General features: G+C 34.9%; 1 protein-coding gene and 1 long non-coding RNA gene across 5 annotated transcripts in view; one reads left to right on the top strand and one right to left on the bottom strand.

Annotated features, from left to right (window-relative positions):
• The first annotated feature begins 5,819 nt into the window (after positions 1-5,819).
• LOC148609777 (uncharacterized) overlaps positions 5,820-22,049 on the top strand; it is a 28,145-nt gene continuing 11,915 nt past the window's right edge. For 2 of the 4 annotated variants that reach the window (XM_088540930.1, XM_088540933.1), the window contains exons 1-2: positions 5,820-5,975; positions 11,850-11,954. The gene's annotated coding sequence lies outside the window, so the exon portion shown is untranslated. The remainder of the gene's footprint in view (positions 5,976-11,849; positions 11,955-22,049) is intronic. The other 2 variants (XM_088540940.1, XM_088540934.1) reach the window with 2 other exon arrangements.
• Positions 16,384-20,804, bottom strand: LOC148609779 (uncharacterized). Its single transcript, XR_015914512.1, has 3 exons — positions 20,655-20,804; positions 19,189-19,324; positions 16,384-16,840 (listed from the first exon to the last, which is right to left on the bottom strand). It is a non-coding gene; the product is annotated as an uncharacterized LOC148609779 (long non-coding RNA).

The following is a 22,049-nucleotide window of genomic DNA, read 5'->3' as shown; positions in this document are numbered from 1 at the left end:
TTAAAAAGATGGGTTGATAACAATAGTTTGCCTTCGGAGATACCAAACCTTCTTTTAAAATGTGTATATATATGGTTAAATAAAGTTTTTGCTCTATTTTTCAAGTACACATAATTCCAATTTTCGTTTATGTATGTATCTATTCCTTCTATGTAATTGATTTTGGGTTCCATTATTAATCATTATATCTTCTTCCACGTTTTGTTTATGTCTCTTCGAGATATGGAACTCGCTTTCATTTGCATTTTCTCATTTTAAGATGGTTCCTTCGGTTTTTTAACATGCCCATTCTCGTGTTAAGTTGATCTTTGCAAATAGTCACAACTAGTTTTTTTTGTTTTTTTTATTTATTTATTTATTTGTGTGTTTTTTTTTTTTTTTGCTAAGTTTAAAAAAACTTCTTGAAACAACTAATGCATATGACCATCTGTTTTAAAAACCGAAGCTAAAACATTAACGTATGGCTTAAAAATCTTCTAAAAAACAACAGCTCAGGAGTTAAGAATCCGGATAAGTTACAATGGCTTATACGAAATTACTATAGCGCATCCTCTTTATGCCTCCCAACACTTAAGGCCTCGACACATTTATCTTTCTTGTGCCTTCTTCTGTCTTCAAAATGTCTTTAATCATGCCTTTTCAGACGCATCCTGCTTCATTTTTTTTCATTGCAAATCAATCTTGATGATATCCTCATTATAACAATCAAACGTCACCTCTTCTTTTTAATGTCCATCTTTATGCAACACTATATTGAATGTATAGCGGTAAAAGTTTTTGTTTGTTGTTTAGGCGCACCAAAAGAACTAACAAGCATTATAAAGTACGATGCGTTAACTCGCAAGCATTTTTCTGTCCCATATAGGATGATTCACATTGCTGGTAAAAATTTGCTTCTATTATTATCTTATTTCCCATGTACTCTGGTTGTATTGTGTATCTGTTGATATTCATTTCCTAAGACTTTTTCGTATATCTGGACAGGTCTGTACTTTGTTGTACTTCGTGCTTATCATCTTGTTGGAAATATAACGGGAATTGATATGTTTTTAATCTTGAAACAAATGAGTTTTAAGTAGGTCAATGAGTGCCAAGGCTACATCAGTTTTCAAAGACCCCGATGTAGCAAAAACATTGTCTACTATACATGACAAATATGTTGTCGTACCAACAGACAAAGCCCAAAACAACATTGTTTTTGTCTGCAAAACGTTCGACATCCAATGTTTATTATCAGAGGTAGACGTAGAAAATAATAGCAGTGATAAGACCTATACTGCTACCACTCTCCAAAGAAGAGATTGTGGAAAACCATAAATCTGTGCTATCCTCTTTTGGTCTCTCTACCAAGGACGATGATTGTGATTTACCGTCTATGTACTTGATTCCTAAACTCCACAAGAATCCATACAAACAACGTTTCATAGCTGGATCTGCAAAATGTACCTCTAGACCTCTTTCAAAACTTTTAACTTCCATACTCACAACTGTCAAAGAGGGTCTGCAGTCCTACCACAACACTTGTTACTGCCGTAGTGGTATCAATTCGATGTGGATCCTGAAAAATTCGAAAGATCTTTTGGAGACAATAAGTTCAAGACTATTATCTGAAAATAATAGCATTAAAACCTATGATTTTTCAACACTATACGTCTATTCCCCATACTCAGTTAAAATCCCGACTTAAAAACACTATACATCGTTGTTTTTCTAAAACAGATGGTACACCTAGATACAAATATATAGTTCTTGGTAGAGATTCCTCATACTTTGTAAGAAACAATTCCCAATCATCTTCCAAATATACAGAGGAAGATGTTTACAAAATGCTGGAATTTTTAATCGACAACATATTTGCCCAGTGTGGTGGACGTGTTTTTCAACAAACGGTCGACATTCCAATGGGAATAAACTGTGCTCCTTTACTTGCTGACCTTTTCCTTCACTCTTATGAGGCTAACTTTATAGCTGATCTGATCAGAAAGAAAGAATATCGTTTGGCTAGATCCTTCAATCTCAGTTTTCGCTATATAGATGACGTATTATCTTTAAGCAATCCTAATTTCGGGGATTTGATACATCGCATCTACCCAAAAGAACTTGAGATAAAGGATACTACAGACACTGTGAAGTCAGCCTCATATCTTGACCTATACTTAGAAATCGATGGTAAAGGAAAACTATTTACCAAACTTTACGACAAACATGATGACTTTTCATTCAGAATTGTCAACTTTCCTTTCATCTGTGGCAACATCCCTTCGGCACCTGTGTATGGAGTGTTCATATCACAACTCATACGTTATGCCAGAGCTTGCCGAAACTACGCAGACTTTTTGTTTCGCGCTAGAACTCTAACAAATAGGCTTCTGGAACAGTGTTATGTTGCTACAAGATTGAAGTCATCACCACAGACGTTTTATGGTCGTCATCATGAACTCGTGGATCGTTATGGTGTATCCATCTGCACCATGAAAACTGATTTATTCAATGGGTCATAGTTTTCCTTTCCTCGTATGTCTACCCCGCACTTGACTTTTTATGAGCAACTCGGCGGGTGTTTTTAGAAAAGCAGAGGACGCTTACCCTACCGGTGCACCTGGTCCATGCTCCCAGTTTTTAGTGGAGTCCGAGTTGCTCATTTACTTTTGTTACTTTGTATGTATGATTTTAGTTACTTTATGTTCTTTGTTGTATATGTCTGTTTTCCATGTCTGGTCTTTGTCTCTGGATTACATTCTTTTGATTACCGCTATGACCTTGGTACCCTTGATTACTCTTTGAATATGTCAAAGACAACAACTCCATCGGGATGAAAAATTTCAGCTTAACGGCTCCCAAACGACGATCAAATCCTCACACCACTGGGCATATTAACATTGCAGCTGGCTCTAAAAGACAGAAATCATCGGCAATGTCGTTCTCGTACATAAATATATTGCCGGGATGAATAAAACAGAAGATAGTATACTCCATTGTCGTGCTCTAGATGTTTGGACATCGACCTTTCCGCCCCGTGCAGGTCCGGGTGTTAAAAGAATAGGCCTGCAGCAGCGCTAAACTTGTCGTAAAAGGCGACTAAATAGTGCTCAGAACCCTAGCCGGGGGCTAGGGCGCTTTGCCCGCAGAGCAACTGGGTTGTGTGCCCCAGGTGGTGGAATGGGGTACCCCTGGTGTGTTACATGCTGGGGTTGTCAGGCTATATTACAGAAAACCTGACCGCAAACCATAGTGGTGCACCGTGTTGGGAAAGATGCCAGGTTCCTCAACAATCAATCAGTCAATCGACCGTTCCGACTGCTGACAGTTAAATTACGCAAAACATTCATACTTGTTGCAATAAGCTCGTTTTAAGGTTATCATTTCAATTTGACACCACATGCTCTTAGAATGGTCCAATAACAAAATCTTGTAATGCTGTCAAAGGCTAAACAAAAGTCGATGATAATTATACATAGGTTGTTTATTAACTCTACACTTAGCTGAATATACATCTTATGACAATATTATGGTCGATACATTTTATACCTGATATAAATCTTCAGCATCATGAATTCTATTAGATTGGTTGGTACTGACAGGTAGGTTATACTAGGTCAACGGTTACAGCCACTTTAGCTGGTTTCAGTCAAGCCAGGCGTCGATTTCACAAGTCGTTATTGTAAAATTGATCGTAAATAATGACGTCACAATGTTATTTCAAATGCGTTAGTTGTATTTCGTTTTATTTTCTTTCTTTTTTCTTTGACTGAATATTTCTTTCTTAGAGAAGTTTGGATTCGCTTCTATTTGTACTATTTAGTATTGTCTTTACGTCTCTTCTCTGCTAAATACTACCAATTATCCTTTGCATTCTGGTACATTTTCTTAATCATGTAGTATTTTTCCTTTAAATACTTCCAGGTCTTACTCCCCACCCCCTATCATAAGCTTTCAGCTGAGCTTGGTTCGTATTTTTATATGTATCCCAACACTAGAAACTGTTTCTGAGCCCGACCCTTAAATTTTTAAGAATTTCAGGTGGGCTGATACTTTAAATTTTTGGTTCAATTCTTTGCTTTTTTAAAAAAAAAAAAGTCAGCTTTATTTTACAAATGACCAGAGAATAGTTACTTTACAACAATCTGATTCACTCATAGCTTTTTGTGATACAGCGAGTTTTTCCGTCGTCCTTTTATCATCAGATAATCAATTTAATTCTATTCACAGCCATTTTGGAAATTCCTGGCACTTTTATGGGTGTGTTTACTTTGAACAAGTGTACTTATCATAAGGAAGACATTAACTCCGCAAAAAATAAACAAGTAGTTGTTAATTATTGTCTATAATCCTATATATTGGAGGGGAGTAATATGTTTGGCCTATATTTGTTCAGATTTCACTTTGCATGAAAAAACAACTTTGTACACACCAAATATACATTTTTTACTTCATCTATTAATCTTAATTACTTCCCTTTAACTAATGGTATGCGAAGGTTTAACTAAAAAATCTGAAATCGCACTGCACACGTTAGCGAATATATCTAATTACTTTACTAATATCTCCAAAACATGGACCCATCAAAATAAGTAATATAAGCCAGTTTCAAGGTGACATTACATTTGATTTGACAAATTCAGAAGGTTGAATGTGCCAGTTCCGTCCCATACAAAAAATCAAAATGGTACAAAAAGTGGACTATCAGCACGTTAATTTTTAGTGTCTTAAGACAAGTTTGGGTGTAACTTAAGTTTAACATTCGTCCAGGTAATATACGTATAGAATATATAGTTCGTGTTATTAGTGTAAACATATACAGCACCAACAATTTCTCCTATATATCATTCTGGACGCGTTCGTCCTGTCTACTTTTATACTAGCCATAGTCATCATTAGTCAATGCACTTGACGTGATTTTTTACACTACCGTTTTGTGATTTTCACGAAACGTTGCAATAATCATTAGTTGGAATAAACAACAACCCCGTACCAACCTATAGCATCAGTGTAGTAGAACTTGAAGTATTTGCGACTTCGTTTTCGTTTTGCAAAATGCGGACAATGTCAATGTCATACCTATTGGTAAATTCATGTAAAATTCATATCATAGTCACGTTTCACAGATCTGCATGAGAACACAGTGAGTGATATTATGTTGGCCTTTCCTCCATCTATTTGATTATTTTACTTCACTGTGTCCTATTGCAGTACTGTTAGAAGCTCTTTACAAAACTTGGTATCTAATGTCAAATAAGATTTTTGCTGGCGCAAACATTATCAAGTGAATAACTTATTAACTTGAATTATAATGTTCCAAAATAATAAATAAATATATTGGTCTAAGGGTGCCACAAAACAGTATTGAACTGCATTAATTAACTGATTAAGACAACGAAGAACTGGTCATCTAACTCGAAAGCGAAGACAGTGAGGTTGTAGTTATAAACACAAATATCTATTTTCGAGAAGCTGGACGTCAACTTATCGACTTTTGTTTTTTTTATATTCTCTATTGATGTATTCAAGCCAGAAGATCCAAAACAAGGCAGATTTAACACTTTTCCCAAATTTTCCAAAGAAAAGAAACCGAGGCATTTTTTTACTCTTGGCTTACAGACTCCCTGGGGCAAAATAAATACCATCATCTCTGTCCATTTGTAGACGCCTTACCATCACACATAAAAGATACCACCGATGTAAGCATTCCAACCTTTTCCAACATATAACGCTCTGTTTTGTTATGTCACCTCTATTATAGAAATTATCAATATTCTTGTGATTATGAAGCGTTGTAAGGTTGATATACTTGGTGGTGGATAAGGAGTTATCCTGACTTTAATCATATAATACCTTAGTTTACTGATTATTTTGTCTTCTTCTTCAAACGTTTGACCAAAAGCTTATCCAAGGTATTACAGTCATGAACTCTCATGTATTGCTTTTCATTCAAGATAACTTGGTAATAAGCACAATTTATGAAACAGGAAATCAAGGTAAGAATAGTACTTTTATTCTTATACCAACAATATATAAACATGGAAAAAAATAAGATAGCATCCAAACCAAATTGTATAATTTCATTAAGATCATAGTAAGATGAACATGGGCACGCGGGTATGTTAAGGAGTTTTCGTGTACATCTGGTTGACGTCTGATCACGCACACAATGCATGACGTTTTAAGTTGGGAGAATTTTTTCCGGAAGTGACCAAAATCTTTATAAATAACACATAAGAATATATTTAGCATTAAATATAGTCTTCAGTTTTTTAGTCTATAAAATTAACGATTGAATAAATCCTCATCTTTATAAAGATTTATAAAGAAACACAACGTAACAAAACTGACAGCATTTTTTGTATCGATTTTGACGTCACAGAGAAGCTTGAAACGTCAGAGCACCTGAAGTAAACGTTTGCATTTACCGAAACGTTTCTGCAAATTGTATTATAAATAACTACAATGTTCAATGAAAAATGTTTTTATTTTTCAAAATATGAGAAACTCAAAGCGTAGTCTGCTATCGCAACTATACTCGGCGTCACATAAATAACTAACTTTTTACCAACTTGATGTTCGAACAGAGACAGATACCAACACATTCAGGCCAGAAACCTAAACCCAGATAAATTCTTCGATATCAGGCCGATATTCATTACGGGTTTTCATTTTCAAATGATATCCATTTTTTATCAGTTTGAGTTATCAATTAGAAAACCATCAACCTTTAACCTCTCATTACAGGGATTTGTTACCAATAGTATATACTAGTAATTGGTATTTATATGCTAGTGGGGCTGCATATTTGATAGTGGGAAAAAGATCATGTGTTTTCATTGATTGATAAACTCTATATTACCAATAGGAAAACAGTTGTCTTGTAGCACCACCAGTTACATTATACCTATCCACAATTAATACATTTGCAAAATCATACTTTAAGAGTTATAAACGAGGTTCATCTTCCTTGTTTCAAAATGTCGACTCGATCAGGATTGGTATGGAATATTCTGTATTCATTCTCGAGTTTTCAGCAATTATCTTTCTAATATATTTTGACGCAATTGCTAATTATAAAGTGTTTATTACGTTCAAGCCAGGTGACTTTTCATCATCCATTTTTAGTATTGCATTCCTGATCTAATTCCTTGTTTCTTATTTCCCTGTATGTACTGCTCCAAAATTAGAACACCTCCCTGTTGTTCAATATTCAACAGACAAAATATAAATTGGGTGATCATTATCGATAGTTGGACTACTTAACTTCGTTGTTATAGGAGTCGCTGTTACACAAACAGATCGAAATGATACAAATACGCAAAAAACCAACCGCTATGACAGTTTGGATTGGATAATGTAAATATGAAATGTTAAAGTGACCAATTATATCGCTCACATAGCGTGGGTAAATACATTAATAATATACGCAACTGACAGAGAATTACTTTAAATAGAATGGATTAAAGACAAGTTTATTGTTTATTTAAATCTCAATCGGTATCTGAATATCTAAATCTGGTGTATTCTACCGGAGCATTGACCAATTTTTTTATCATAAGTGTCCTAGTTTCTGGATAGGGAACAATGATCTTATGGTACAGTGCAGATAGTTCTGGTTAAAGAAAGGGCGAAATAAGGAGTAGTGTTTATACATACTACTGGTGCAAAAATTTTAACTCCCATATTTGAATCTGAATTAGTCTGTAAAATTAATTTGCATTTATTTTAATGTACGTAAATGTGTCATAGAAATGATCCCAAGCTACTTATTCAATAGTCAATATTCATAAAATGTAAATTTAGGACAATGGGGGTGGGTTAGGTATCGACTGTATGTATTATAAATATGTTAGCAGACCGTCGCAAATAATGTATCGTTAGTCGTAAGATAGAAACATGAAGTTAAAAAAGAAAAAAAAATAGATGGTTGATACACGTTAAAGTCAGAATGTTTAGCAATCTGAATGTCGTAAAAAACAATAGCAATCAACTTTAAGATGAGAGATGTTTCTTTTCGTTTGGGTTTTTAGAAGTATAGCATCTTCCAAAGTCAGTCCATTGAGGGAACGAATGTGGTGTCCCAAACCCTGACGTGGGAGAAATGAAGCTTTCCATCAAAAGATCAAAATGATAAATAAAAATTACGTTTAACCAACAAGCACGTTAAGTAAATTGTGACATGTGACTCGTTTCTATATAGAAGAAATAAATTTAAATGTTTAATACGGTCTCTGACTTGGATAAATAGAATAGTCTATAATAAGCCACATGGGGAATCAATTACCTTACAAGCCATTGATATTAAAACAAAGTTCCTTCGCAGAAAATACTACGTGATTAAATGAACATACTAGACTTTAATTTTATGCCACATCATATTGAGGTTTTTTAAAGTTAAATAGAGATTGGCTTTGCTTAATTGAGCAGTTTGCATTCCTTTGTTTAGAGTATTATTATGAATACATTTGTTGGAACTATTTCAAAAATGACTTAAATCCACCCGGTTCTTGATCTTCTTTTATACCCAAACTTCAGTACATTTACAGGCTCTAATTTTTAGACAAAATGTTCGTGCTTTAATACATAGGGAAACGAGAATGGTCTTAGTTCTAAGAAACCAACAAATATTTGAAAAACCCGAATAGTTTTTAGACAAAATTACATGTAACTATCGAAGTTTAAGATAGACCATTAAACTGAAGCCGAATTGACCTGCACGAATTTGCTCCGGTCCAGAAATTAATTTTGAACAGAAGTTTTTATACCAAAAATGTGTTCACTTTATGAAAGTATAGTTTACATATATCACATATTTTCAACATTACAAAGATCTAAGAATAAAATTAAAATTTACATTTTTATGGCGACTTTACCTAGAATCTGGTCAGACTGTTGGAAATAAGTCTTCCTACTATACAGATACAAGGTCAAGGGTGTCAATAAGGGTAGCAACAGAATTACCGTACACTAATCCTATTCATAATCAAGTCAAGTCCAAAATAAATACGTATGTGCTTTTTTATCCTGCAACCGTATTTTACAGTGAAAAAACTCAAATGTTCCGGAGAGAGAGAGAGAAAAAAAAACAGAAAATCGTATTATGTTATGCCATCTCTCTAACGCGGACGTATTTGGAGTATCCTTCAGATGGTTACCTGTTTTCTGCATTATGTGTTACTTAAAATTTATTATGCTACTACACAAATACAGTAATTCGGTTTATTCTGTATATCTGTAAGAAGCCTAGTTGCAGGATAAATTGTTTAAAAGCATTTTGAAATTAAAGGATACGAAATACGTCTCCAAACATGAAAATATTTGAAACGCATCCTGTCATTCATAAAGGTAAAGAGGTGGTATGAAAAGATTAGGGAGTTTGAAAAATTCGAAATGTTTTCCGATTTCAGAAAAGGATTTTTTTTTTCAAAAAGATCGAAAGGGGTCAAAATTTTATATATTCTGGAATGAAGGCCACGAACTAATTTAATACTACCTACATGGGAAATTGTGAAAATTTGAAATGAAAAAAATGAAAGTAAATTACCACAATCTTAACTACTTAACCATTCTGGTAAATATATATAAATATTTTATTTGGAAACTACCCCTTTACAACGGGAGCAACCATCATCGGGGTAATGACGATTGCGTCCATAAATTACATTTAAAATAATAAATAATACAGGTTAAAATAATTCAAAGTGACAAGATTAAAATGAGAATATGTATTTGTATAATGCAACTGAATGGTAAAATGAGTTGATAATTGCCACTATAGTAAGAGTGTTCATTAAAATTATTCTTCCTAAACACGATACATGGTAAATAATAACTTAAGATTCAATAAAAATTCATTACCCGTTGGTGACCGGTAAAAGGGGCGATCGTTTGTTAAAAAGACTTTTCAATAAATCATTCACCAACGCATCAAAATAAGACCTAGTAGTATCTAATAATATAGCCATAGTCACCAAGAAGAAGACGAACTTGAACAGCATGAGGTAAATCAATAAAATTCATATTTAAATGTTCAACACATGATAAAATTCAATTTCTGACACCTGCGTTTGATGGCCAGAACAGAGTCCGCAAGCAACAGAATCCTCAGACGATACCGATTTAAGTTGCTATTAAAACACAATACATTAGTACGGCACACAAACTTCAGTCTTGAACCTTCGAAATCCGAACTTGCGAAGTATCGCTGTTGTCCCCTCTGTCTGTAAAAATACATGTATTCAGGCAAGGTAGACTTTTGTAGACACCTCTCGTAGCAGCCTATTAAATCATTGAAGTTATTTATATCAATTTATGCGCACCGAAACATAGGTCAAGTCCAACGTTCTCAAAAACAAATTTTATGCAGGGAAAGTAAGTACGACGCGGCTCATTTAAAAACACTACTTTACACAGTGTCCCCTCAGGAGCGTAGAGTAAATACGGATAGTTACAATACGCGTTGTCCATCTCGGAAGTCATGTATACGTTCCCAGCCTAATTCTAAAAGAATGGACGATTTAGCAGTATTCACTTTAGTTTTTAAAAGAGTCTTTGCCACTACTACTCAAGACCTCTTGGCTTGCTTGAGAGAAAGACATCCATGTGCTGCATCCGTTAGCAATGACCGGTCTAAGCACATTACTCCATAGAGCGTTGCCAAATTCAACACGGTTCACCAAGAATACGCGTCATATAATTAAGCTTGTTTTCCATACTTCTTTAATATAAGTGTTGATATGGCAGTAGGGTTTAAACGATCGGAAAACATAAAGGCCTAGATATTTGTATAACTTTTGACTTATTCGCATTGAATTTCAAATTCCTTTTACTAGCAAACTTTGTGGATATTTCGAGCAAAGTATCAAGATCCTGCACAGATTCGGTCATTAGCCTTATGTCATCAGCGAATAAGAGCGCATTTATCAACTGCGATGCGACGCGAATTTCCGACCTTTGCGTCGTTGAGCATACAAACCAGATCATTCATTAAAATAGAAAATGAAGTAGGTGAAAGTACACAAACTTCTTCGACGCCATATTCCTGATCGAACCATTCTGTTTCAAATTCACCAAAGAAGACGCGATTTTCGACACTACTATAAAGATTACGCAACAAACGCCGATATTTCCCCCTGGATACTGTGTTTCCACAGGGTATAAGCTAGGTTGCCCTATACAGATGATGAATGCTTTAAGCTGTCCGGAAAGATTTAGGTCTTCACCGGATTGGGTTCTCTTCCTTTCACTAACTAGCTGTCTTTCAAAAAATGCATGAACTTTAAAATTAAAATCATGAACAAATGAGCAGAAAAAGGTACACTTTTTATTTGTTTTTTTTTTACAATAATACCATGCCCGCTTACTTTTTCTGGCAGTTATAATGTGCCTGATATTTTAGAAAACCTGTTTTGTTTTGTTTTGTTTTGTTTTTTTTTATTTGAAACATATTTTATTTCAAAGAATACGTCAATATTATACATGATATGACAGTGTAGTAAATAAACACAAGGATTCGGAAACAAGCCATATGGCTTATGCTAATCCGTCTCCAAATAAAGGACAAAATACATCTCAATACATTCAGAAGCATACTCTGGAATTTTTACAAATACATGTAGTATATGTGTAATGAAGTTGAAGAGGGTTAACTTATTGGGGAAATATTAATTACAGAAAAAATATAAGGAGAAAGAAAATTGATTATAAAGAAGAAAAAAAATTTAAAAATATAATGATAATAAAAAATAAAAAAAAGTAGTGAAAAAATAAAAAAAAATGTAAAAAGTAGATGAAATGCACTCAAAAGATAGCATGTATACAAATTATATTTTTAAGCATTTACAAATCATTTTCTATTCATATTATAGGATTGCACCTTGAGGAAAAGTTTGGTATTTTGACCTGTTGATAGAGCATCAGACCCATTTAGGAGAATATCAATGTCAAACTGAAAATTCAAAGTGTGAATAGTGGTACGTCGTAAATCAGAATAAATATTACATTCAAGTAAGAAATGGCTGTTTGACTCAATTTGTACGCAAACACAATTTGGGCTACCCACGAGGTTACGCCTGAACAGGTGTTCGTAGAGTGAACTACTGTTCATTCGCAACCTGGTGTGCAATACCTGATATAGCCTGCTTCCAATATTATAATATAATGGCCGTCGGCGTTCGTTCGAAACATATAAACGCGCTTTGAAGACATGTAATGATCTGGAATTGCGCGTTTCGATCGGAAGGTAATTCCACAATCGAATAGTGGACGGCAGGAAATAGTTCGAATTCAAAGTTGTCCTTGTTCGTATCTCTGATATGTCATTAGATTGACGGGTAAAATAGTTATGGATGTTAACCCGCGCCTCTGGTACAAGGGTACTCAAATATTCGGGTGTGTCACCATTTATCATCTTATGAAACATCACAAGCTTGTGATTTCGCCTTCTATCCGCGAGCTTTTCCCATCCGGTTTCTCGATATGGGCTGTCTAACGATGTTAATTTGGTACCACCAGTTACGATACGCATTGCTTCTATCTGAACACCTTCGATCTTGTTTATCAAAATCTGTAACCCGTTGTCCCAAACTACATCTCCGTATTCTAGAATAGGTCTAATAAATGAACATCTTTTCTAAAGTAAAAAAACAGTCGAGAACCAAACGTATACGCCGACGTACATTGATCCTTGGGAAGCCTTTTTTTAACAATATAATCAATATGATCATGCCATGAACCGTCGTCCGAAAAGTAAACCCCTAAATGCTTGTGATTGAAGACCTCTTGAAGATCGAAATTATTCATTTGTAGAGCAGGATGTACCTGTCTGACATGTTTACGTGATACTAACATCGCTTCCGTCTTTAGAGACGGCACCCAAAATATGTTATGAAAACTGATTTATATATATATATATATTTATTATGTTACCATGGCTACAGATTTTCATGACAAAACAGAAAATAATATCTATCTTTTTTCATGGATCTCCATATTAAAGTTAGGTTTTGAAAAATATATACTTTTTATAGGAAAAATTTTGGATTTTGCTTGTTTAAGTGTCTCAATTTAGCTTAATTTTCACAAATTGTCAGATCAAGTTATCTGCAGCGAGCTATCTATATAGTGGAACCTAAAATAGCCCGTCCCGCCAAACTCTGTTGGAATCTTTTGACATGTCTAGGAATGCAACGTATGTATACTTTCGTAGTCTCTTTTGTAGAGAGCACACATCCTGGAGGATAAAGAGATTGTCCTCTAGTCTTCTGTTCTTAGGAAAAGCGCCTTGACATTGGCCGAGAACATTATTCAATTTCAAATACTTTGGAGAAAACTTTATAAACATTGCATGATAATGTTATACCGCAATAGTTATCCAGGTCAAATATAAAGTCTGCTTTATATATTTGTTTGACGATTCCCTTCTCCCATTCAGCAGGAATACGCTCAGTGTCGGCTATGATACTGAAAAGATCGACCAACGACTCCATCAACGCTACTTTAAAAACTCGTTAGGAATACTGTCATTACCACAGGCTTTGCATGACTTAAGCGAACTGAGTACATCTATGTTGGATTAATTCAAAATTTTCAGGGAAAACATGTCGTTGTTCGGCATCTTACCGGAATTCATGTCCTGTACATGTTTCTTTATAGTAGTATTTAAAGCTTGGTTCGACCTTTTCCGGTTTACCGATACTACCAAAGTGGTCTGAAATACATGATTTGCATGATAAAGAACGTATTATTTAATTATCTTATAAACTATCATCAACTGCAGGGTATGGCGTTAAAGGTTGCCCAATTGACCGGGACAAGTGAAAGTACCATTCAGACAGGTATACTTTAAAACCATACTTGCCCGTAGGACAACCAAAATTTTATTTTCTAACATACATCAAAAGGACAGCTTAGATTCCAATTTGGCCATGTAGAATTTTCATAAACGTCCCCAGTGAAGACAACGTTCATAAATTGTTAACGTTATACCTTGTTTTAAAAATGGATTTTTGGCAAGGAAGGCTATTTATAGCCCGAACTTGACTTAAAGATCATCGGCAACTGTGGTATACCGGAAGTGGGATATTGGCACGTGTAGGCACGAAACCACAATTAATTTTCCCACTGTCTTCTTTATAGCCTTTCTGTAATTTAAGAAGGGACAACTAGAAAATGTGATAGATGTGACCTTAGATGGCAGGTACCCAACTGCAACAAGGTCCAGCAGGAAGAAACCAGGGTTAAATGCATCACAGGCACAGATGCTTGCGATTGAACAAAATACTCCATGGAAGTTTGTAGTCGCAGCATCTTCACTAAACCAGCTATGTTGGAAGGGAGCTTGGCTCAGAGGAAAGGGATTTGATGCAGAGTGCCCAGGCCATGAAGGCTGTACTGCTACCCTTCATAGAACTATACCAATATCAGAATATGCCATGGGAAAAGAAATTGGAAATCAGCTTGCACTGCAAGGTATGCTTATCCGTAATGCCACAACAGATGGAGATGCACGTTCCGCTAAAGGAGTAGAAGATGCCATACATGTACTGTATCCCATGTGGGTAGTGCAGAGACTGGCTGACCCAGTACATCTAAGCCAACATCAATTCCGAGCGGGAATGCGAGCTGAGTTTAGTGAGACCATGTTTCATGGACAAACTAAAGAAGAGAACAAAGACTTGAAGAAAATGTTTAGCCTGGACTTGAAGTGTCGCAGTTCCATGATATTGAACCAGTTAATGAATGAATATAACAAGGACACAGAAAAAGTATGTAAAACATTACCTACCATCCTTTCAACTACAGTCCAGTGTTATGGTGGAGACTGTTCATCTTGCCTTAAGGAGTCTGTGGTATGCAAAGGTACAGTCAGTGATAACTGGTGGACCAGATCCTTTTACCTAAGCACTTACAACATCACTGTGCTGAAAATAGATGAAATTGATGAAATTATACTGCTAGAACTACTGAAAATGATACTTAGTGAGGAAGCAGTCAATAGCATGAGAATGTTCCACACAACAAATAAAAATGAAGGAGTTCATCGTGCATTGAGTGTCAGTTTACCAAAAAATGTAACTCATGGAAAAAACATGGAAGGCAGACTTCATTCTGCAATACACAGGACCAACAACAGACCTGGTACATCAGCCAAGATGAAAAGCAAAGAGTTGAACATTAAAGTGTCCGAAGACTGTGAGACCTTCTTTGATAAAATGGACAGAGAGTATACTTACAAAAGGACTTATGAGCAGAAACCTGAAGTAAAGATAAGAAGGTTACAACAGGCAGCTGTCAGACTGGAGGAACACAAGATTCATAAAGAGCTCCACAAAAAGAGACCAGACTATGTAAAAGGGCAACTAGATCCTGTACCAGATGAGCTGATGCATGATGCATACTGCAAGAAGATGCCTAAGTAAAAGACAGACAGCTTAAAAAAATCAAAGGTCCTTTTAAGGACCACCCAAATCTTTCAAAAAGATTTCTATATTGATACGAATAAAATAAAATTTAATGAATAAATGAACACTTTCCCCTGCCCATTTTCTTTTAAATCCATTGAAATACCTAAATTATTATCCGGCATCTTAAGGTGCACTAAACAGGGCGGAAAAGGGGCAATGTGACCTATACATTCCCCTTTCGACACACATGTTTGCCTACTGTTGTTGAAACCATGTGGTTCCAACACCAGATGGGCTACATTTATGCATTTGGTATTGTGGCACAGGTGTGATACATCAACAGCTGCTAACTGTGCAGCCCTATGCTATATCATGTATGCAAGCCTGTGCACATATAATAATTTCCACCCAATGGCACCAGGAAATCTACAATTTATGACCCCATATTTGCCATTTGGTGTACATGACCCTGTCCAAATAAAACACTCTCCATTTAGCCCAAGGGCACATTTTTCCTCTAGCTTTTGATGGTACTTCTGAAAAAAGGCATCCATTTTGTTAAGTTACTTTTTCAAGCAAGATTGAGTAGGAATAATTCTCAAAAAGAGGATTTGGTACTCCTCAAAACCACAAAAAAGTCCAAATTTGAGATATCCAACCCCTATCTTTTGAAAAATGGCTAAATTATGCAAAATTTCCTCAAAATATAGTAAATTTGATATATTTCAATAGTACTGTACCTCTACTACACATATGAAACATAACAATACTCACCAATATGAAAATGTAGCCATATCAGCTGTTTTTGTATGCAAACATACCTCTCTATTAGGCACGAAACCACAATTAATTTTCCCACTGTCTTCTTTATAGCCTTTCTGTAATTTAAAAAAATTCCACTGGCGCAATTCAATTAAGATTTTCAGGGATGTTAATTTGAACCTTCCAACAACTTATATAATATAAAAAATATAAAAAAAATTACCATTATTTTTTCAAATTTTATGCATAAACACAGAGATACCCTAAAAAATGACCCAAAATGGCTTCTGGATGTCACAAACTTGACCTTTTTTGACCTCACCAAATCACAACCTAAATGTCAAATTTCTCATTTCAACACATCTACTAAAATAATTTCATTATTCCTCTTCCATTTGAGCACAAAAAGTATGAGAAATTCTGAAAGGAAGTGTTTCTAAAAACTTTTTGAAAAATCCCCTATTATTATAGGAACTATATTCGAATACAACGAAAAGCTAAGGGCAGATAATTGTGGTCTCGTACCTATTAGATGCGCTAAAGTTAAAATATTGTAATAAAAAACCATCTTCTGTTATTTCATCATATTTCCAATCATTCTGCAAAGTTTCAATCAAATCGGTCGATTGTCATGTCCACAAACCAGCTTCAAAGACAGCTACCCAAAACTGTTTTCAGCTCTTCTTTCTTATCTGAAAAATTCAAAAAGTTAGATATGACCACTTTTATCAATATTGCAATAACTGTTTTACTTTTTGAGATATTTTCACAAACTAAAGTGTTTTTTTCTCTTGGATAATTATAGTATTTGAATTACAAATTTTCTTTTATCAAAATAGTTTTAAAGTGGTTTAATTTTTTTTTCAAATTCCAAATATGGAAAAAAATAGAATTGAATCAAATGAAGCTAAAATTAAAAATACTTCTACTTCATAAAAAAAAAGAGAAAAAAATATTATAAATTACTTTAATGATTCAGAAAACAGCCCCAATTTATAGATTCTTGATAAGTTGAAAAGTATTTGTGTAAATAATTATTTTCTACAGGTGCCGATATGACCAATAATCTAAAGGCTCAGGGTTGCATACTCATACATAAAGTTCTTCAGATAAGAAAATTTTTGAATAATTACACAGGTATTTTAGGAAATTTTCATCACAGCAAGTTTTTTTCTTCACATTTTAAAGAAAACAAAATTGATTTACCACATTTGGGTATCAAAGAACGAAAATTATAATATAGTGGTGCAAAAATGGTCAATTTAATTTTTTTTTTTCTAAAGGCATTTTATTTTTTTTACTAGTATCTACTTAAAAAGTACAAAAACAATCCCAAATCAAATATTTGTTATCAATAATACGGAATTAAACCACCATATTGGCTTTCTTTTGATGATTCTTTGAAAACCCCCCATCACTCAGGGGGCGGTCTAGTATCCTATTAGGATCAAATTATCTGATCTAATGAGTTAAAGACTGCACCCTGAGCCTTATTAGAACTAAGTAAACATTGTCAGCATCTAGAAATTCTCACCTAAACTATCAAAAGAACCAAAAAGTACAAATAGTAGCCCTTTTGAGACTAAAATCATACCAAATTTTGTTGCGGAACCATACAAGAAGAAGATTCAAATATGTTTACTGATGGTAATACTCCACACAACAAAGGCAAAACTGGTCTAGCAGGAAGCCACAAGGTTAGTAATGCTGGACGGTTCAAGAAAGGTCATACTCCATGGTCGAAAGGTCTCGTTTTTGAGAATGCAGTTTCATCAGATGAAGAAGAGTCAAAAGCTTACATCCGAATGAATCTGCAAGATCACCAACAAGACGACATCAAAGCTGATTCCGTATCCAGGACTGACAGCTCACAAGTGGTAAAAGAAGATGGAAGTGGTGTGATTAAATCCAGTATGATCCTGCGGCCACGGTTCCTGAAAGCAGACAAAGAAAAGGTGACATCAAATAATTCTCATATTATTGAGAGTGAAAAGATGTTTGACATGTTCAACTTGGCGTACCAACAGCACAGGGAAACACCAAAAACTTGCAAGAGGCCATGGATGGAGCCACATAGTGACAGAAAATGGGGGGCCTGTATCATGTACAGAGTTCGGTGTGCAAACTGTTGGTTTGCGGCTCCAACACTAGCAAAGTTGTACTCAGAAGTTGAAAACAACAAGCCAGGGCCAAATCCAGCCGGTACTAACATTGCGCTAGTTTCAGCAGGACTAGATAGTCCAATAGGAAGCACCAAGACCCAGAAGATTTTAGCGCGTGTAAGTGTTCCACCTCCATGCAAGAGTGGTATGCGGAGAAACACCGACCGAATTTCTAAAGTTATGGTAAAGCAGAACAAGGACGACATGAAAGATAAGGTTGAACAAGTGAAGGCATACAACAAAAAGAAGGGACAACCAGAAAATGTGATAGATGTGACCTTAGATGGCAGGTACCCAACTGCAACAAGGTCCAGCAGGAAGAAACCAGGGTTAAATGCATCACAGGCACAGATGCTTGCGATTGAACAAAATACTCCATGGAAGTTTGTAGTTGCAGCATCTTCACTAAACCAGCTATGTTGGAAGGGAGCTTGGCTCAGAGGAAAGGGATTTGATGCAGAGTGCCCAGGCCATGAAGGCTGTACTGCTACCCTTCATAGAACTATACCAATATCAGAATATGCCATGGGAAAAGAAATTGGAAATCAGCTTGCACTGCAAGGTATGCTTATCCGTAATGCCACAACAGATGGAGATGCACGTTCCGCTAAAGGAGTAGAAGATGCCATACATGTACTGTATCCTATGTGGGAAGTGCAGAGACTGGCTGACCCAGTACATCTAAGCCAACATCAATTCCGAGCGGGAATGCGAGCTGAGTTTAGTGAGACCATGTTTCATTGACAAACTAAAGAAGAGAACAAAGACTTGAAGAAAATGTTTAGCCTGGACTTGAAGTGTCGCAGTTCCATGATATTGAACCAGTTAATGAATGAATATAACAAGGACACAGAAAAAGTATGTAAAAAATTACCTACCATCCTTTCAACTACAGTCCAGTGTTATGGTGGAGACTGTTCATCTTGCCTTAAGGAGTCTGTGGTATGCAAAGGTACAGTCAGTGATAACTGGTGGACCAGATCCTTTTACCTAAGCACTTACAACATCACTGTGCTGAAAATAGATGAAATTGATGAAATTATACTGCTAGAACTACTGAAAATGATACTTAGTGAGGAAGCAGTCAATAGCATGAGAATGTTCCACACAACAAATAAAAATGAAGGAGTTCATCGTGCATTGAGTGTGAGTTTACCAAAAAATGTAACTCATGGAAAAAACATGGAAGGCAGACTTCATTCTGCAATACACAGGACCAATAACAGACCTGGTACATCAGCCAAGATGAAAAGCAAAGAGTTGAACATTAAAGTGTCCGAAGACTGTGAGACCTTCTTTGATAAAATGGACAGAGAGTATACTTACAAAAGGACTTATGAGCAGAAACCTGAAGTAAAGATAAGAAGGTTACAACAGGCAGCTGTCAGACTGGAGGAACACAAGATTCATAAAGAGCTCCACAAAAAGAGACCAGACTATGTAAAAGGGCAACTAGATCCTGTACCAGATGAGCTGATGCATGATGCATACTGCAAGAAGATGCCTAAGTAAAAGACAGACAGCTTAAAAAAATCAAAGGTCCTTTTAAGGACCACCCAAATCTTTCAAAAAGATTTCTTATATTGATACGAATAAAATAAAATTTAATGAATAAATGAACACTTTCCCCTGCCCATTTTCTTTTAAATCCATTGAAATACCTAAATTATTATCTGGCATCTTAAGGTGCACTAAACAGGGCGGAAAAGGGGCAATGTGACCTATACATTCCCCTTTCGACACACATGTTTGCCTACTGTTGTTGAAACCATGTGGTTCCAACACCAGATGGGCTACATTTATGCATTTGGTATTGTGGCACAGGTGTGATACATCAACAGCTGCTAACTGTGCAGCCCTATGCTATATCATGTATGCAAGCCTGTGCACATATAATAATTTCCACCCAATGGCACCAGGAAATCTACAATTTATGACCCCATATTTGCCATTTGGTGTACATGACCCTGTCCAAATAAAACACTCTCCATTTAGCCCAAGGGCACATTTTTCCTCTAGCTTTTGATGGTACTTCTGAAAAAAGGCATCCATTTTGTAAAATTTCTTTTTCAAGCAAGATTGAGTAGGAATATTTCTCAAAAAGAGGATTTGGTACTTCTCAAAACCACAAAAAAGTCCAAATTTGAGATATCCAACCCCTATCTTTTGAAAAATGGCTAAATTATGCAAAATTTCCTCAAAATATAGTAAATTTGATATATTTCAATAGTACTGTACCTGATATATTTCAATAGTACTGTACCTCTACTACACATGTGAAACATAACAATACTCACCAATATGAAAATGTAGCCATATCAGCTGTTTTTGTATGCAAACATACCTCTCTATTAGGCACGAAACCACAATTAATTTTCCCACTGTCTTCTTTATAGCCTTTCTGTAATTTAAAAAAATTCCACTGGCGCAATTCAATTAAGATTTTCAGGGATGTTAATTTGAACCTTCCAACAACTTATATAAAAAATATAAAAAAAATTACCATTATTTTTTCAAATTTTATGCATAAACACAGAGATACCCTAAAAAATGACCCAAAATGGCTTCTGGATGTCACAAACTTGACCTTTTTTGACCTCACCAAATCACAACCTAAATGTCAAATTTCTCATTTCAACACATCTACTAAAATAATTTCATTATTCCTCTTCCATTTGAGCACAAAAAGTATGAGAAATTCTGAAAGGAAGTGTTTCTAAAAAATTTTTGAAAAATCCCCTATTATTATAGGAACTATATTCGAATACAACGAAAAGCTAAGGGCAGATAATTGTGGTCTCGTACCTATTAGATGCGCTAAAGTTAAAATATTGTAATAAAAAACCATCTTCTGTTATTTCATCATATTTCCAATCATTCTGCAAAGTTTCAATCAAATCGGTCGATTGTCATGTCCACAAACCAGCTTCAAAGACAGCTACCCAAAACTGTTTTCAGCTCTTCTTTCTTATCTGAAAAATTCAAAAAGTTAGATATGACCACTTTTATCAATATTGCAATAACTGTTTTACTTTTTGAGATATTTTCACAAACTAAAGTGTTTTTTTCTCTTGGATAATTATAGTATTTGAATTACAAATTTTCTTTTATCAAAATAGTTTTAAAGTGGTTTAATTTTTTTTTCAAATTCCAAATATGGAAAAAAATAGAATTGAATCAAATGAAGCTAAAATTAAAAATACTTCTACTTCATAAAAAAAAAAGAGAAAAAAATATTATAAATTACTTTAATGATTCAGAAAACAGCCCCAATTTATAGATTCTTGATAAGTTGAAAAGTATTTGTGTAAATAATTATTTTCTACAGGTGCCGATATGACCAATAATCTAAAGGCTCAGGGTTGCATACTCATACATAAAGTTCTTCAGATAAGAAAATTTTTGAATAATTACACAGGTATTTTAGGAAATTTTCATCACAGCAAGTTTTTTTCTTCACATTTTAAAGAAAACAAAATTGATTTACCACATTTGGGTATCAAAGAACGAAAATTATAATATAGTGGTGCAAAAATGGTCAATTTAATTTTTTTTTTTCTAAAGGCATTTTATTTTTTTTACTAGTATCTACTTAAAAAGTACAAAAACAATCCCAAATCAAATATTTGTTATCAATAATACGGAATTAAACCACCATATTGGCTTTCTTTTGATGATTCTTTGAAAACCCCCCATCACTCAGGGGGCGGTCTAGTATCCTATTAGGATCAAATTATCT

This window comes from Perna viridis, chromosome 8 (genome assembly GCF_037379345.1).
Source record: "Perna viridis isolate PV_CMFRI_1.1 ecotype Kerala chromosome 8, ASM3737934v1, whole genome shotgun sequence".
Classification (NCBI taxonomy): domain Eukaryota; kingdom Metazoa; phylum Mollusca; class Bivalvia; order Mytilida; family Mytilidae; genus Perna; species Perna viridis.
Note: the sequence above shows the minus strand (reverse complement) of the source record. Positions and strands in the feature narration are given on the sequence as shown.